This window comes from Stenella coeruleoalba, assembly GCF_951394435.1.
Source record: "Stenella coeruleoalba genome assembly, chromosome: 17".
Lineage (NCBI taxonomy): Eukaryota > Metazoa > Chordata > Mammalia > Artiodactyla > Delphinidae > Stenella > Stenella coeruleoalba.
The window spans coordinates 12,729,282-12,744,497 of NC_137163.1; the positions used below are offsets into that span (position 1 = coordinate 12,729,282).

Below are 15,216 nucleotides of genomic sequence, written 5' to 3' on the forward strand. Positions count from 1 at the left end.
CTGAGAAGCTTGGGTTACAAGGCAACCACAGCCATAATTCATCATTAGAAACAATGGCAGGCCTGGAGTTCATCCTGGGCATGAAGGGCCCCTCCAGTTTTATAAAAGAAAGCCACATGTTTCCATAAAAAGAATACCAGGAAAATTCAGATTTTCATCCAGGCAAACCTAGGGATGATGCCTGCTTCTTTTACTTAGTAGTTGTGGGGACTGGTTCAAATCCCTTTACCAATCTGAATATAGATTTGCTCATTTGTAAAATGCAAGTAATAATACGTACCTTATGAAATTGTGAATTTATATGTGACTAGTGACCAACACGCAATGGCAATTATTACTATTATTTTTATAATGGGAGGGAGTCTGGTAAGTTTTGGAATAGAAGATAGTCATCAAATAATTAAAAGACAAGCTCTTCCAAATCAAAAGACCCATTCACCTCTCTTCTCCACACAACCATATGCATATACAGATGTGGCTAGTAGCCACTTACACTCAAAGATATGAGTATAGGCAATCCTGCAGATGAGTATAGGCAGACACTCCACATGTACTGTTCACTGTTTAATTCCTCCATCAGACAGTCTACTGAAGTCTAGCACGTATTTTCTTCCCAGTGAATGTCTCATCCCCACACCTTCGTAATAAGAGCAGTATATCTAATCAAGTTTCAAAATTGTATTTTATGAGGAAATGAAACTCATCTTGGATTAATCCTCCTGCTAACCAAAACAAATGTTACATGTCACCTCCAACACTGAGCTTGTCTTTGTCTTCCTGTCAATCCCTCATCACCAACTGTTCTCCATTTTCCTGCCCCTAGGATCTAAGCAAGCATTCTCTCAGTCAAGAACATCAGAAGTGAATGACCATTCTCAATCCCATTTTAAATGGGAAAACAGTTGATCACAGAAGTTATGTGGCAGCCCACACAGTTAGCTAATAGCAGGGCTAAATAAACACAGGTTGTCTGACCTCTACCCTTAATCCATTACTCATTACATGGCACCCGCATGCCTTTTCTAATATTTGTTTAAAAAAAAAAAGTATTATGACATTGGAAACGTGCTTTTGATACTATCAGAATTAGTCTCACTTTCAAAAGTCTCTGATATTTCAGGCAAAGTTACTAAGAAATTCCACTTGTAATGGAAGTGACTGAATTCTTTGAACAATACAGTTTAGCGATTAAGCCTGACATATATGTTGTTATTTCTCAAGCTCAGTCTTTAATTCCTGACACAGAGATGACCTATTTAAGCATGTGGACATCTGCTTCATTTTATTTTAGCTTTGCTGGTAATATTCATGCATGTGTTTAATTTCATGTTTCATCCAAACTGCCCCCATTATACGTTTTTGTAGCAGGTTCTTTTAGAGGGATGCAAGTATCTTTTTTACAAGTTTATCTAGCTTGCCTGAAAGTTTTAACATTTTCATTTTGTCAAGTTTTCCCTGGTCTTGAGGGATTCAGAATTGGAAGAATCATGGTTATAACTCACTGTTTTACAAGAAGTTTCTTTTATAACCAGTCTTCTCATCATTGTCAGAAGTTTCACAACTTTATCCTTCAGAAATGGAAATTTTTATAAAGTGATTTCCTTCGTATTCTAAAGGATAATGTGGTTAAAAGGAAAACTAAGGGCTGAATGTGCAAGTGTTTCTATATCTGGTTTCTAGTTATAGACTTTCCAGTTTTCCTTTGGAAATGGAATCTCTTTGTGTAAATAACCTATGAAAGACATGTTTTCTTTAATGTGAAAACTATCTTCCTGGTAATGAGTAACTTTATGAGCCCTCATTTTTACTTTAAAAATTAGATAAGTCTTTCAGGGCAGTGAAACTACCCTGGATGATACTATAATGCTGGATATATCTCATTATACATTCGTCAAAACCCACAGAACATACAACAGAAAGAGTGAACCCTCAAATAAACCATGGACTTTGGATGATAATGATGTAGGATTGTAGGTTCATCAATTGTAACAAATGTAACACTCTGGTGGGGGACGTTGATGGTGGGCTAGGCTGTGCAGGTGTCAGGGCAGGAGATACATGGGAAATCTCCATACTTTCTGCTCATTTGCTGTGAACCTAAAACTGCTCTAAAAAATAGTCTATTTAAAAATAGGTTAGAATAATTGACATAAAAGCACTTTCCTTGCAGATACATAAGCTATACCCCAAATAAGCTTGTGTTATCTTATTGCTATTTTTTTTTTTTTGCTTTATACATAGCTCTGTTCCTAGTTTCTGGCTGTTATGAGTGTGTGTGTGTGTGTGTGTGTGTGTGTGTGTGTGTGTGTGTGTGTGTGCTTTAAATATATTTCAGTATAAGAACTATGTGATTATGATCTTGTCATCAAATAGTTAATTTGGATGCTTCTAATTGGAATTTGATATTTGATGCACAGGTTGCAATCCTTAGTTGAGATTATAAAGGTGTGAGAGAGGGAAATGTTAAGGTTATTATTAAAATTTTCCAAAATTTAAAAAATTCTTTATCATCAGGACTTTGAATATAAACACATATAAATTACAGACAATTCATAGCCATCTTAAGAACCTCTTGATGAGCGTCGCTTTGCTAGTTGCCACATTTAATTATTGTATATTATGTCAAATAATAAACTTGGCTGCTCTTATATAACTCACATGGTAAGGAATGGCTTTCCCTCAAGTTCTTCTGAATTAGTGAAGTTTAACTATACATGCTTTTCCTCTAGTATCTTTGAAATTTTGATTCAAAAAGAATTTAACAGTAGAGATTTTGTCCTATTTTTCATGCATTTTACACGATCCAAAATCACATGCAAAACAGATGCATAGTACATATTTATAAACTGTTTGATAAATTCTATGTAAATTTTATTATCTCTTTTGATAGCCTTATCTAACCCAGGGTTTCTCAATCTCAGCACTGTTGACATTAGCGGCTAGATAACTCTTTGTTCTGGGAGGCTGTCCAGCGCATTGTAGAATATTTAGCAGCATTCCTGATCTCTACGCATGCAAGAGATGCCAGTTGCACCCCCCAACTGTGACAACCAAAAATGTCTCCAGACACTGCCAAATGTCTTCTGCCGGGGAAGTCTCCGCAGTTAAGAACTACTGGGCTAACCAATAACTGGGATCACAAAGTTCTCCTTAAAAAAATACATACATATTTATAGTACACATATATATAACACATATATATTATACATATAATTTTTATGTGTTATGCTCAGATGACACTGAGTTCAAGGTCAGGAGATTGATCATGAGGTTTAATGCATTCATTCAACAAGCATTTATTGATTGGCCTACAATTACATTGCACTGCGTAAGGTGCTGAGAGGGATGACACAAAAACATGAAAAGCAACCAGTGCCCTGCAGGAATTTATGATCCTGCACAGTGAGTGAGAAAAAGCCAAAATGAGTGGTGGATTCAGGGTGACACCAGGGATTGAGAAAAGCTATGCCTGAACCTAGTACTGAAGAATAGAAAAGAATGTGGTTAGACAGAGAGGGAGAAGGGTTGGTTCCTCCTATAAAGGAAGAATAACAGGGAGAGTTATTTATTATAGAAGGTTAATATGTGCTAGTCACCACGCTAAGTACTGATTATATCATATTTTCTGTATATGATGTACAAGGAATGAGACAGAAATTAAGTTCTGGATCTAAAATCACAAGACTTTGCTTTAAATCACTACTTACGACTTGGGAAAATACTAATCCTATTTAAATATTAACTTTTTATGTATAAAATGGGAATAATGATATGGTACTTTTTTTTGAAGTCTGAAAGAGGTGATACACGAAAACCAGCTTAATATAGTACCTACACTAATTAAGTGAATATTTTTATTCTCCTTATTTTTATTATTGTAATTACTCAATTTATTTAGGTATTTAAACCCAGGCCTGTCCGCATTCAGAGCTGTGCACTCTACAATTCATCAAGTTCCCAGAATGTAGGGCTTGTGCAGAGAGCAGTAGAAGCTCCATGTTCTGCCTGGAGAAGACAGTGAACTACATAACAAGGGGTTTGGCCTATTCACAAACAACAGGGGATATTAATAGCTCTGAGCATTGCTCAGATGACACCCCGAGAAACTCCAGTGTAGCTGGAGGAAAAAAAAATAACAGCAGGAGAAAATGTGGTATTAGATGGAAGGAAAATGGTGGGAAAAGTGTAAGCAAATCATGCAAACCCTTCTAGGTGATAATCAGGAGTTTGAATTTCATCCTGAAACCAATGAAAAGTCACTGAAGGATTTTAAGTAGAGTGATATCAGGACCAAACATGCCCTCTGAAAAGATCACCCTGGCCATTTGAAGAATGGAGAACGGATTGGGGTATGAGAAAACTGGGAACTGAGGCCAGTGAGGAGACTAAGTGATAAATAATGGTAGTCTGGCCTCAGCTAGTAACAGAAAGATGAGAGAAGGAGAAGGATTTAAAGATGGTTTTGGTGATAGAATTGATAGGCTATCCTTCAGCTAGTAAGTGGCAAAGCCGAAGCATTTGATTCCAAATCTAATACTTTTTACCATACATTAGAGCTACATTCTCCTTTAATCTAGCTACCTATAAGCCATAGATATTGAGATAGCAAAAATTACTCCATGCCTAAATCAGCATTGCCTCCCAAGAAATGGAAAAAAAACTCAAATTTTATAGTCTTTGGATTTTTTGCTGAAAATAGTATCTGTGGAAAGAATAAAATGAATGATATTGTGTCAGTGATGTCCTCTCTGTACATGACACATGGAAAACATGACTTGCCTGGAATGTGGTATTTACTTCAATGCAACCCATTAGCATCTAGCGTTTGCCAGATGATCTAGTGTTTGCCAGGTGATGTTTCTTCCAGGACAAACTTGAATAACTGTGTATTTTTAAAATACACTGAGATGCTTTTGGTTTGATATCTATTATACCATCATCTTAGAATAAAATGGCATTTATGGATGTTTTCCTATAAGCACATCTTTGGTTAACTTTTCATGGATTTATTGGTTTATTCAACAAATGTGTTTTAATCTAGTTCTCAGCAATGTATTGTATTTGATGCTACTGATAAAATGGAATTACGATACAGTATTTCCACTCTTAACCAGTTTGCACTTGAGAGAGAGAGATAAGACAGGTAAACAAGAAATCTCAACAAAGTCAACAATTGGGTGGATGGAGCAAGTATACAGTACTGGCAAAAGGGAAGAACAACTAGCCTTCTCCTGGAGAAGCTGATATTGACATGGAAATCAGAGGAAAACTAGGACTAGCCTGGAAAGGGGTAATGGCAGGGAGAATGTTTTGTGTCAAGGTCAGAGCATATGCAAAGGTCCAGAAATGAAAGTGAAAATGACATATTCGTGGAAAAGCCAATATTTCAGAATAGCTGGAGAGTAGATTCATAAAGTGGTGGCCCACCAGGGGGAAAATCATGAAAGAATTAATAGCCTGAATTCATTCAAATGGCAAGAAGGAACCATGAGAGAATTTTCAGCAGGGAAGTAACATGATCAGGTATACAATTCAGAAACTCCTCCTTGACTGCAGGATGGAGGATGCCTGAGTGGGGATAAAGAGATCAACTTAAAAAACAAGCAAGTCAGCTGGAAGTCTTATGTGTTATTACAGACTAGAAATTATGCATTCTGAGAAAACTGAGTGGATACGGAGAGAAGTAGGCAAATTTATTGTTTTACTTTAATAAACAGAATTATTACTTGTAGTGTTTACACACAGTCTTCCATGGTAATGTTAAACTTAACATTTTCTTCAACTGCCCATCAAAATAACACACTTTGCCTTCCTAAGGACAAGGAAATTCAGTGAAAGTGATTTACTCCTGACTGTCCCATGTCTCTTTCTTTTCATTTTTAAACATCTTTGTTGGAGTACAATGCTTTAAAATGGTGTGTTAGTTTCTGCTGTATAACAAAGTGAATCAGCTATATGTGTGGCTATATACCCGTATCTCCTCCCTCTTGCGTCTCCCTCCCACCATCCCTATCCCACCCCTCTAGGTAGACACAAAGTACCAAGCTGATCTCCCTGTGTTATTCAGCTGCTTCCCACTAGCTATCTATTTTACATTTGGTAGTGTATATGTGTCCATGCCACTCTCTCACTTCGTCCCAGCTTACCGTTCCCCCTCCCTGTGTCCTCAAGTCCATTCTCTATATCTGTGTCTTTATTCCCATCCTGCCCCTAGGTTCTTCAGAACCATCTTTTTAGATTCCATATATATATGTTAGCATATGGTATTTGTTTTTCTCTTTCTGACTTACTTCACTCTGTATGACAGTCTCTAGGTCCATCCACCTCACTACAATACACTCAATTTCGTTTCTTTTTATGGCTGAGTAATATTCCATTGTACATATGTGCCATATCTTCTTTATCCATTCATCTGTTGATGGACACTTGGTTGCTTTCATGTCCTGGTTATTGTAAATAGGGCTGCAGTGAACATTGTGGTACCTGTCTCTTTTTGAATTATGGTTTTCTCAGGGTATATGCCCAGAAGTGGGATTGCTGGGTCGTATGGTAGTTCTACTTTTAGTTTTTTAGGGAACCTCCATACTGTTCTCCATAGTGGCTGTATCAATTTACATTCCACACAACAGTGCAAGAGGCTTCCCTTTTCTCCACACCCTCTCCAGCATTTATTGTTTGTAGATTTTTTGATGATGGCCATTCTGACTGGTATGAGGTGATACCTCATTGTAGTTTTGATTTGCATTTCTCTAGTGATTAGTGATGTTGAGGATACTTTCATATGTTTATTGGCAATCTGTATATCTTCTTTGGAGAAATGTCTATTTAGATCTTCTGCCCATTTTTCAACTGGGTTATTTAGTTTTTGGTATTGAGCTGCATGAGCTGCTTCTAAATTGTGGAGATTAATCCTTTCTCAGTTGCTTCATTAGCAAATATATCCCCCGCCCTGTTCTGAGGGTTGTCTTTTCGTCTTGTTTATGGTTCCCTTGCTGTGCAAAACTTTTAAGTTTCATTAGTCCCATTTGTTTATATCTGTTTTTATTTCCATTTCTCTAGGAGGTCGGTCAAAAAGGATCTTGCTGTGACTTATGTCATACAGTGTTCTGCCTATGTTTTCCTCTAAGAGTTTTATAATGTCTGGCCTTACATTTAGGTCTTTAATCCATTTTGAGTTTATTTTTGTGTATGGTGTTAGGCAGTGTTCTAATTTCATTCTTTTACTTGTAGCTGTCCAGTTTTCCCAGCACCACTTATTGAAGAGGCTGTCTTTTATCCATTGTATATTCTTGCCTCCTTTATCAAAGATAAGGTGACCATATGTGCGTGGGTTTATCTCTGGGCTTTCTATCATGTCCCACTGACCTATATTTCTGTTTTATTTTTATTATTATTATTATTTTTTGCAGTACGCGGGCCTCTCACTGTTGTTGCCTCTCCCGTTGCAGAGCACAGGCTCCGGATGCGCAGGCTCAGCGGCCATGGCTCACAGGCCCAGGCGCTCTGCGGCATGTGGGATCTTCCCGGACCAGGGCATGAACCCATCTCCCCTGCATTGGCAGGCAGACTCTCAACCACTGTGCCACCAGGGAAGCCCTATATTTCTGTTTTTGTGCCAGTACTTACTGTCTTGATTACTGTAGCTTTGTAGTACAGTCTGAAGTCAGGGCACCTGATTCCTCCAGCTCCGTTTTTCTTTCTCAAGATTGCTTTGGCTATTCAGGGTCTTTTCTATCTCCATACAAATTGTGAAATTTTTTGTTCTAGTTCTGTGAAAAATGCCACTGGTAGTTTGATACGGATTGCACTGAATCTGTAGATTGCTTTGGGTAGTATAGTCATTTTCACAATGTTGATTCTTCCAAACCAAGAACATGGTGTATCTCTCCATCTGTTCACATCATCTTTAATTTCTTTCATCAGTGACTTATAGTTCTTGGCATGCAGGTCTTTTGTCTCCTTCAGTAGGTTTATTCCTAAGTATTTTATTCTTTTTGTTGCAATGGTAAATGGAAGTGTTTCCTTAATTTCTCTTACAGATTTTTCATGATTAGTATATAAGAATGCAAGAGATTTCAGTGCATTATTTTTCTATCCTGCTACTTTACCAGATTCACTAATTAGTTCTAGTAGTTTTCTGGTAGCATCTTTAGGATTCTTCCTAGGCATAGTATCGTATCATTTGCAAACACTGAAAGCTCTACTTCTTCTTTTCCAATTTGGATTCCTTTATTTGTTTTTCTTCTCTGATTGCTGTGGCTAAGACTTCCAAAACTATGTTGAATAACAGTGGTGAGAGTGGACAACCTTGTCTTGTTCCTGTCCTTAGTAGAAATGGTTTCAGTTTTTCACCATTGAGAACAATGTTGGCTGTGGGCTTGTCATATGTGGCCTTTATTATGTTGAGGTAAGTTCCCTCTATGCCTACTTTCTGGAAGGTTTTTATCATAAATGGGTGTTGAATTTTGTCAAAAGCTTTCTCTGCATCTATTGCGATGATCATATGGTTTTTCTCCTTCAATTTGTTAATATGGTGTATCACGTTGATTGATTTGCATACATTGAAGAATCCTTGCATTCCTGGAGTCAACCCCACTTGATCATGGTGTATGATCCTTTTAATGTGTTGCTGGATTGTTTGCTAGTATTTTGTTGAGGGTTTTTGCATCTATGTTCATCAGTGATACTGGCCTGTAGTTTTCTTTCTTTGTGACATCTTTGTCTGGTTTTGGTATCAGGGTGATGGTGGCCTCATGCAGCGAGTTTGGGAGTGTTCCTCTGCTATATTTTGGAAGAGTTTGAGAAGGATAGGTGTTAGCTCTTCTTTAAATGTTTGATAGAATTTGCCTGTGAAGCCATCTGGGCCTGGGATTTGTCTGTTAGAAGATTTTTTAATCACAGTTTCAATTTCAGTGCTTGTGATTGGTCTGTTTATATTTTCTGTTTCTTCCTGGTTCAGTCTCAGAAGGTTGTGCTCTTCTAAGAATTTGTCCATTTCTTCCAGGTTGTCCATTTTATTGGCATACAGTTGCTTGCATATAATCTCTCATGATCTTTTGTATTTCTGTAGTGTCAGTTGTTACTTCTTTTTCATTTCTAATTCTATTGATTTGAGTCTTCTCCCTTTTTTTCTTGATGAGTCTGGCTAATGGTTGATCAATTTTGTTTATCTTCTCAAAGAACAAGCTTTTAGTTTTATTGATCTTTGCAATCGTTTCCTTCATTTCTTTTTCATTTATTTCTGATCTGATCTTTATGATTTCTGTCCTTCTGCTAACTTTGGGTTTTTTTTGTTCTTTTTCTCTAATTGATTTTGGTGTAAGGTTAGGTTGTTTATTTGAGATGTTTCTTGTTTCCTGAGGTAGGAATGTATTGCTATAAACTTCCCTCTTAGAACTGCTTTTGCTACATCCTATAGGTTTTGGGTCATCGTGTTTTCATTGTAATTGGTTTCTAGGTAGTTTTTGATTTCCTCTTTGATTTCTTCAGTGATCTCTTGGTTATTTAGTAGTGGATTGTTTAGCCTCCACGTGTTTGTATTTTTTACAGGTCTCCTCCTGTAATTGATATCTAGTCTCATTGCGTTGTGGTCGGAAAGGATACTTGATACGATTTCAATTCTCTTAAATTTACCAAGACTTGATTTGTGACCCAAGATATGATCTATCCTGGAGAGTGTTCCACAAGCACCTGAGAAGAATGTGTATTCTGTTGTTTTTGGATGGTATGTCCTATAAATATCAATTAAGTCCATCTTGTTTAATGTAGCATTTAATGCTTGTGTTTCCTTATTTATTTCCATTTTGGATGATCTGTCCATTGGTGAAAGTGGGGTGTTAAAGTCCCCTACTATGACTGTGTTACTGTCAATTTCCCCTTTTATGGCTGTTAGCATTTACCTTATGTACTGAGGAGTTCCTATGTTGGGTGCATAGATATTTACAATTGTTAAATCTTCTTCTTGGATTGATCCCTTGATCATTATGTAGTGTCCTTCTTTGTCTCTTGTAATAGCCTTTATTTTAAAGTCTATTTTTTCTGATATGAGAATTGCTACTCCAGCTTTCTTTTGATTTCCATTTACATGGAATATCTTTTTCCATCCCCTCACTTGCAGTCTGTATGTGTCCCTAGGTCTGAAGTGAGTCTCTTATAGACAGCATATATATGGGTCTTGTTTTTGTATCCATTCAGTCAGTCTGTGTCTTCTGGTTGGAGCATTTAATCCATTTACATGTAAGGTAGTTATCAATATGTATGTTCCTATTACCATTTTCTTAATTGTTTTGGGTTTGTTATTGTAGGTCTTTTCCTTCTCTTGTGTTTCCGGCCTAGAGAAGTTCCTTTAGCATTTGTTGTGAGGCTGGTTTGGTGGTGCTAAATTCTCTTAGCTTTTGCTTGTCTGTAAAGGTTTTAATTTCTCTCTCGAATCTGAATGAGATTCTTGCTGAGTAGAGTAATCGTGGTTGTAGGTTTTTCCTTTTCATCACTTTAAATATGTCCTGCCACTCCCTTCTGGCTTGTAGAGTTTCTGCTGAAAAATCGGCTGTTATCCTTATGGGGATTTCCTTGTATGTTACTTGTTGTTTTCCCCTTGCTGCTTTTAATATATTTTCTTTGTATTTAATTTTTGTTAGTTTGATTAATATATGTCTTGGCATGTTTCTCCTTGGATTTATCCTGTATGGGACTCTCTGTGCTTCCTGGACTTGATTGACTTTTACTGTTCTCATATGAGGGACGTTTTCAACTATAATCTCTTCAAATATTTTCTCAGTCTCTTTCTTTTTCTCTTCCTCTTCAGGGACCCCTATAATTCAAATGTTGGTGCATTTAAGATTGTCCCAGAAGTCTCTGAGACTATCCTCAATTCTTTTCATTCTTTTTCTTTATTCTGCTCTGCAGTAGTTATTTCCACTATTTTATCTTCCAGGTCACTTATCCATTCTTCTGCCTCAGTTAATATGCTATTGATTCCTTCTAGAGAATTTTTAATTTCATTTATTGTGTTGTTCATCAGTTTGTTTGCTCTTTAGTTCTTCTAGGTCCTTTCTCCATTCTATTTCCAAGATTTTGTATCATCTTTACTACCATTACTCTGAATTCTTTTTCAGGTAGGCACCTATTTCCTCTTCATTTGGTGGGTTTTTACCTTGCTCCTTCATCTGCTGTGTATTTCTGCATCTTCTCATTTTGCTTAACTTACTGCATTTGGGGTCTCCTTTTGGCAGGCTGCAGGTTTGTACTTCCTGTGGTTTTTGGCATCTGCCCCCTGTGACTAAGGTTGGTTCAGTGGGTTGTCTAGGGTTCCTGCTGAAAGGGACTGGTGTCTGTGCTGTAGTGGATGAGGCTGCATCTTGTCTTTCTGGTGGGCAGCACTGCATCTGGTGGTGTGTTTTGGGGTGTCTGTGAACTTATTATGATTTTAGGCAACATCTCTGCTAATGGGTGGCATTGTGATCCTGTCTTGCTAGTTGTTTGGTATGGGGTGTCCAGCCCTGTAGCTTGCTGGTCGTTGAGTGGAGCTGGGTCTTAGCGTTGAGATGGAGATCTCTGGGAGAGCTTTTGCTGTTTGATATTACGTGGGGCCAGGAGGTCTCTGGTGGACTAATGTCCTGAACTCAGTTCTGCAACCTAAGAGGCTCAGGCCTGACACCCAGCCGGAGCACCAAGACCCTGTCAGCCACATGGCTCAGAAGAAAAGGGAGGGGAAAAAAAAAAGAAAGGAAGGAAGAAAGAAAGAAAGGAAAAAAGAAAGAAAGGAAGGAAGGAAGGAAGGAAGGGGAAGGGGAAGGGGAAGGGGAAGGGGAAGGGGAAGGGAAGGGAAGGGAAGGGAAGGGAAGGGAAGAAATAAAGTTATTAAAGTGAAAGATTAAAAAAAGTATTAAAAATAAAAAAGTAATAAAAAATAAAAACAAGAGGAAAGAAAGAAGAGAGCAACCAACCCAATAAACAAATCCACCAATGATAACAACTGCTAAAAACTATACTAAAACAAACAAGCAAAAAAAAAAAAAGCCAGACAGAACCCTAGGACAAATGGTAAAAGCAAAGCCTCAGAGACAAAATCACAGAAAGAAGCATACACATACACACTCACAAAAAGAGAAAAAGGAAAAATATATATATAAAAGAAAGGAAGAGAGCAACCAAGTCAACAAACACATCTACCAATGATAATAAGCTCTAAATACTAAACTAAATATAAAACCAGAAAGAAATTAGATGCAGAAAGCAAACCCCAAGTCTACAGTTGCCCCCCAAAGTCCACCGCCTCAATTTTGGGATGATTTGATGTCTATTCAGGTATTCCACAGATGCAGGGTACATCAAGTTGATTGTGGAGATTTAATCTGCTGCTCCTGGGGCTGCTGGGAGAGACTTCCCTTTCTCTTCTTTCTTCACACAGCTCCCGGGGTTCAGCTTTGGATTTGGCCCCACCTCTGCATGTAGGTCACCTGAGGGCATCTGTTCTTCGCTCAGACAGGATGGGGTTAACAGAGCAGCTGATGTGGGGGCTCTGGCTCACTCAGGCCAGGGAGAGGGAGGGGTACGGAATGCGGGGCGAGCCTGCGGCAGCAGAGGCCAGCGTGACATTGCAATAGCCTGAGGCCCGTCTTCTGTTCTCCCAGGGAAGTTGTCCCTGAATCACAGGACCCTGGCAGTGGCAGGCTTCACAGGCTCCCAGGAGAGGAGGTGTGGATAGTGACCTGTGCTCACACACAGGCTTCCTGGTGGCAGCAGCAGCAGCCTTAGCATCCCATGCCTGTCTCTGGTGTCTGCACTGATAGCCGCGGCTCACGCCCGTCTCTGAATCTCGTTTAGGTGGTGCTCTGAATCCCCTCTCCTTGCGCACCCCGAAACAATGGTCTCTTGCCTCTTAGGCAGTTCCGGACTTTTCACAGACTCCTTCCCGGCTGGCTGTGGTGCACTAGCCCCCTTCAGGCTGTGTTCATGCAGCCAACCCCAGTCCTCTCCCTGGGGTCTGACCTTCAAAGCCCGAGCCTCAGCTCCCAGCCCCCACCCACCCTGGCAGGTGAGCAGACAAGCCTGTCGGGCTGGTGAGTGCTGGTCAGCACCAATCCTCTGTGCGGGAATCTCTCCGCTTTGCCCTCTGCACCCCTGTGGCTGCGCTCTCCTCCGCAGCTCCGAAGCTTCCCCCCTCCGCCACCCCCAATCTCCGCCTGCGAAGGGGCTTCCTAGTGTGTGGAAACCTTTCCTCCTTCACAGCTCCCTCCCAGAGGTGCAGGTCCTGTCCCTATTCTTTTGTCTCCATTTTTTTCTTTTTTCTTTTGCCCCACACAGATACGTGGCGAGTTTCTTGCCTTTTGGGAAATCTGAGGTCTTCTGCCAACGTTCAGTAGGTGTTCTGTAGGAGTTGTACCACTTGTAGATGTATTTTTGATGTATTTGTGGGGAGGGAGGTGATCTCCAAGTCTTACTTCTCCACCATCTTGAAGGTCCTCTCAAGAAGTAGGCAAATTTTAAAGAGACTATTTAGTTGATAGGATGGGCAGCCATTGGTGATCGATTGAATGTGGTGGGTGAATGTTGGAAGGTATCAAAGACTATAGCCAGGTTTCTGATAGGAGTTAGGTAATACAAGAAAAATGGTTAGGACATGACAAGAAGTTGTACCCTGGACATGTTAAATTTCATCTGTCTGTAGGTCATTTAAGTAGTGATGGACACCAGGTCGTTAAATTCACTGTATTTACAGGAGAGCTCTGTGACAGACTCAGAGATCTTGTTGGCATCAGCATGTAGTGCAGGAAGAATTTTGATTGAATATGGTCCATGAACAGAAGAGTCAGAGAAATGTGACAGCATTGTGTGAATTAGCCCTTCACAGCTATCCTGAGGCTGTAATAATTCCCCTCTCTAATCAATGATACACCAAGCAAACAGTTTCCTAAGGGTCACTCCAATGACCTTGTTGCAGTAATCTATTATTAGGCTTCCACTGATTCCTGTTTACCATGATTCCAATCTGCAGCCAATATGCCAATCAATATCTATATATTGAGTGCCCCATATATGCTCAGCATAATGACTATCTGAATTCTCTTTAGAGTTTTGGATGTGGTAGGCTAGAATTAAGGCAAAGGACCCTAGACAAGGTGATCAGGCATAGGAGTCACTTGCAGAGAAAACCGCAATTTTAGGCACAGAAAACAGCAAATGTCAATCTGTAAAAATCAAGATGGGTTTGAAAACCCGAAGAGCAAGAGTGTTGCAGAAACCAGGAGACAATCCCAAGGGTCAAGAGATAGGTAGAACAGAACAGAACATTGTCCAAAACCAGGAGGAAAGCATGGAAGACTCAAGGAGATTAAGGTGCTTAAGCATCCATATATTGACTTCATTGTTTGTCAAGGACATGGTTCTTGGATGGGCCGAATCTGCTTTCTAAGTACTGGCTTGTGGTAGACAGCAAATACTCATATTGGTTAGACTCCTTCATGATTCTAGAACTTTATTCTCAACATTTTGTTATTAAGGCAGTATTTCCACTTATAATAATTCCCCCATTGTCTAAATCCTTTAGACAGGGATTCCTGAAATAATTATAAGTAGATCCCACTTAATGAATACTAATGGTACGTCCCTGAATGGGCATTTTGCCTGCTCTGTCCCATTTAATCCTCACAACTGTTAAGTGAAGAAATTGAGGTTCCTATTGTCACTGGGAAGACAACAAAAACTCTGAAGATCTGCCTGCAAGACTCTGCTTTGCTTTCCTCTCTTTTTTCCTCCGGACACTTCCTCCAACTCACACTTTGCTCCAGCCACCCTGGCCTTCTTCCAGTTTACCAAAGCCACCATTCTCCAGACCCCAGAATATTTGCATATGCTGTTTCCTCAGTCTGGGCTTCTATTCTCTCTTTCACTTTGCTATCTCTCTTAGATCACAGCTCAAGGACAGCTTTTTAGGCAAGCTTTCCCTGCCTTCCCAGTACTAGTCAGTACCTTTGGTCACGCTTTAGAGGACCATACTCTTTTACTGCCAAGCTTTAAGCTCAGAATGTAGTTATACCTTTATGAGCAGGATTAGTTGTTTGTGTTTTTCCACGTTAAACAGACTGTAAGCACAATAATAGGCCTTATTGTGTATTTCTTTGTTCACTATCATATCCCTGATACCAAGCACAGTCCTGGTCCATAGTGAGGATTCAATAAAGATTTTTCAAAAAATAAATAAAAAAGGTAATTTCC

The 15,216-nt window shown here is 39.2% G+C and overlaps 1 protein-coding gene across 19 annotated transcripts in view; it reads right to left on the bottom strand.

Annotated features, from left to right (window-relative positions):
• The window catches only part of LOC307176302 (uncharacterized protein), a 619,483-nt gene that overhangs the window by 488,973 nt on the left and 115,294 nt on the right, over window positions 1–15,216 (bottom strand). The window lies entirely within an intron of this gene.